The 4,247-nt window shown below is 42.9% G+C and overlaps 1 pseudogene; it reads left to right on the forward strand.

Moving 5' to 3' along the window:
* Nucleotides 1–300: 300 nt before the first annotated feature.
* On the forward strand, nt 301–1,401 carry LOC102431826 (annotated as a pseudogene).
* Nucleotides 1,402–4,247: the final 2,846 nt, after the last annotated feature.

The raw sequence follows: 4,247 nt of genomic DNA on the forward strand, positions 1-4,247 counted from the left end.
ACAACAATTAGTAGGGTAGCCCCACACTGTTTGTGGAGAGCACCAAAAGTTTCTTGATTTTGATAGATAAGGTGCTGGACTCACAGCTATTAAAATCTGAAGGCAGGAAGGTGGAGGGAGCAATCTTCACTAACAATCCAAAAATACAGAGCAGCTTTCTCCTCCACGTGGGGAAGCAGGATGGCAGAGGCAGTGATGGTCAAGGCGTCTGCACATGACATGCAGAGGCTGCTAGTGCAGTTCTAGGTTGAGGGCAGTCAACTACTGGGCTCCCTGTTGGGTGTAGGAAAGGGGCAGCTCATGTGCAAAGTGCTGCTGGCCCAGGAGGATCTCCTACCACTGGATTTCTATGTCTCAGAGGCTGAGATTATCTCCTCACTGGGGAGGATGCTGGGAGTGGAGACAGAGAAGGTTCTCAACATCATTTATCAGCCACAGGCTATCTTCAAGATCCGTGCTGTGACCGGCTACACCAGCTCCTTGGAGGGTTACAGTGAGGCAGTCATTTCTGTGGCCTTCATCCCCAGGGCACTTGGTGGCAATAGCAAGTAGGTCAGGGGCCTAAGCTGGGAGCCCCTCAGTACATACTCTGAGTACCACTATGCGGCCAGCAGCTCCAAGGATGGCAGTGTGTGGATCTGGGACACAACCTCAGGCCACTGTGAGCGCATCTTCACAGGCACACGCAGTCAGTCACCTGTCTTTGATGGGGAGGAGGTGGGCTTCTCTACTCTGCCTCACAGGATTGTAACATCAAAGTCTGGAGGGCCCACCATAGTGCTATGCTGGACTCTTCAAGGCCATGGCCATTGGGTGAATACCATGGCCTTCAGCACTGACTATACCCTGTGCACAGGGGCGTTTGAGCCAGCTAAGGCCTCGGTTAATGCCTCAAAGGGTCCTTACAGGAGTAAAAGGAGAGGGCTCTGAGCCGATTGTGGGGGGCCAGTGCCCTAAGAGGGTAGTGTCTGGCTCAGAAAACTTCACCTTATTCCTTGGTCCCCTGCAGAGAACAAGAAGCCCCTTGCACGGATGACGACACCAGGCCCTCATCAACCAGGTGCTCTTCTCCCCTGACTCCTGCATGGTCTCCAGCACCTCCTTTGACAAGTCCACCAAGCTGTGGGATGGCAGAACAGGTGGGGTGGCTTCCCTGTGTGGTCACGTGGCTTCCGTGCACCAGATAGCATGGTCAGCTGACAGCCAGCTCCCGGTCATTGGCAGCAGTGACAGCACATTGAAGGCTTGGGACATGAGGCCCAGAAGCTGGACACAGACTTGCCAGGCCGCAGAGATGAGGTGTATGCTATCAACTGGAGTCCAGATAGCCAAAGAGTGGCAAGTGGTGAGGACAAATGCCATGGGTATGGAGGAGATGAGAAATCTCACAGCTCTCTCTGACCCCCACCTGGACTCGGCCTGTGCCAGCTGCCTGCCCTGACAGAGACCAAAGGCCAGGGTGGTGACCCGGAGAACAAGTGTGGCCTCCTGTCCTTGCACAGACTGCAATGGGGTCCCTCCCCAGAGCAGGAGATCAGAGGTCACAGGAAGTCTCCATGGAGCTCAGTCCTTGGCCATCACTCTGCACCTTCCTGGTGCCGTAAGGGGTGGCAGGAGGCCAGGCAATGACTAGACCCCTGCTGCTGACCCTGCCATCTTTCCCAGATGTCAGCTCTATTCAGGGTCAGACTCCAGATTCTGTGACCAAATAAATACCTTATATTTTAGAAAAAAAGTACAAAATACAGGGTAACAGTGGTATAAGGTATGTTTTCGTATTGATGTCACCTTGAAATAATAAATGCTAGGAAAAGTAGATATTAGGCAGGTTCACTACCTGAACAAGCATGAAGAGGAACCTCCAAAGAGGTCAAACAGAGGAGGCAACACTCAAGGAATGGTGCAACTTGGAGATGAGATATTGGAGTCCTCCAAAGAACCTGTTATTGTTCCCTCTTTTAAATGCTTGCATTTAGATGCCTCTCATAAAAGAGAAAATTCAAATGCAAGATAAAATTATTAACAACACAGAATAAAGAGCCTTTCCTTATGGAATTTTTATCCCTCCCACTTTTATCCTTAAAGTTGCAGAAGCCAGGAAAGAAGGAGGTAAAACAAAGAGGGTAAAAATAATCAACTCTCTTCTTCTTTCCACTATTCTATCCCCTGCCTGGGGAAAGTAGAGAAACATTGAATTAGAAGTGAGATTAAAGACTGATTTAGATTGCATGAAATATTTTAATGCCCAAAAGTGCCTGGAAAGCTATAGAATTTTGCCAAAATGTTGGCAAAGTAAGTTATCAATGTTGTCAGAAAAAAATCCAACAACATGTGTGAGGGGAGGGAAGTGTTGGTATGTGTTCCAACAATACCAAACCAAGTTCATCCCATTGATTAAACCATGGCCTATGCTAAATATTTATATCCAAAATACATGCACATATTTTTGCAATGGAGAAGATGCCAGTATAAACTCTTTCTGGTATTTCTTTTGTTTCTTTGGCTACATAATCTGTGTTTTCTTTGTTTTGTTTTGTGTACATGAATATAGTTTGCCATTTAAGCATACAGACTTCTTTGAGTTCCTTCTTAACTTATTTGTACAATATAAATTACATAATTTAATTACTTTAGACAGTACTTCCTTCCACCTTCCCTCTCCCATTTTATCTCAATGTTTTCATTATTATATAGTAAAATATTATATTGTATTTCATAATTTATAACATTTTTGTTCCCTTGTGTACCATATTTCTTACAATTATAGTACTTTTCCACATTTAAATAAATTCAGTCATTGACAGCAGCTATTCCATGACATGGTTCTATATTTCTAAATACTTTATTTCACTGAATCTATTTGTGCGGAGTATTCAAGTCATACCTTTGTGGGCAGTATTCACGTCATACCTTTCCAGAGAGTCTATAGGTGCTGTTTCCTGAGCTCTTGTGTAAAGTTCTTTCTTCTGCACCTACGCATGAATGACAGCTTGTGTTTAACATTTGATTCATCCTTAGAATCACTTAGAACTCAGCAGCCATTACATTACTATAAATTGGAATTGACTATTGCTATTGAGATATATGAGTCAACTTGATTGTTTCCTCTTCATTAGTTAGCTTAGTGTTTTTCGGAAAGCTTGGTAAATTTTTATTTCACATTTAAAATTCAATATTTTCCCCTGACTAGTGCCAAGGTCCCAAGTGCCCAACAGATAGGAATAGGTTTCCCTGACAGCAGTGGCAACAGGGGTCCTGTGGGGCCTCTAGGATAGGACTGTGTCAGGAAGGGACAGGAGAAGAAAAAGAGAGAGCTACCCTGGCTATTGTGATAGCCTTCACACTGTTGCTGCTCATTCTGGCTCTTCTACCCACAGGGTCAAAGAACCCAGCAATCTGTGCATCAGCTTCAACAGCTGCTGCCACAATAGCCCCAATAGCCTCAAAGCCATAGACTACACAGAGGAAGACAGTGCCCTGAAGTCCACAGCCAGTCTCTTCCCAGTATTGCTCAGTACTCTTCTACCTCATCTCGACTGTTAAAAGACTTAAGCCAAAAAACATCTCCACTTTTCTATCTCATCTTCTAAAACCCAATCCAAATGATATGCAGAAGTACAGTGTCACAAGGGGAAAAATAGATTTTTATCAAACCTACTAGTTTCATTCCTTATATTATGAGCACAGAAAATGTTACAATTCCCACATTTGACTGATTTTAAGAGCATATGAAAGATTTGTCTAGATAGCATGTCAATATTTATTCTTCTGGAGTTTCATGTACAGGAGTAAAGAAACATCCAAATATAATATGTGAGTTTATTAAATGTGACTTAAGAAATAGGTAGATGTAGAACTCTACCTTGAAAATAAGATTTCACCTTGATCAACAAAAAAAGGATAAAGTATAGAATGGAAATTGAGTGTGGGAGGTTGTTTGTTTCTTGTTCATTAAATCTATAAGGTTATAGAACAATTATTTTAAATTTTAATATAAAACACTTATTTGATTGGAAGGAATCAAACACTTTTATATATTGGAAGGAATCTTCAAGTATTACTGTAAATCTTCTCTATTGAGCAGTAATAATTTAGTGCTTGTCTACTATAAAAAGGGTTTTATATGACATTCTTACTATTCTATTTCCTCTGGGCTTTAAATTTGACTATTTGACTTTCTTTGTAGTAATTGACACGTGCAAGGTCAGGGATGGGTAGCAGACTATTCCAAATTCAAGTACAATGAG

Source organism: Myotis lucifugus, unplaced genomic scaffold (genome assembly GCF_000147115.1).
Source record: "Myotis lucifugus unplaced genomic scaffold, Myoluc2.0 scaffold_354, whole genome shotgun sequence".
Lineage (NCBI taxonomy): Eukaryota > Metazoa > Chordata > Mammalia > Chiroptera > Vespertilionidae > Myotis > Myotis lucifugus.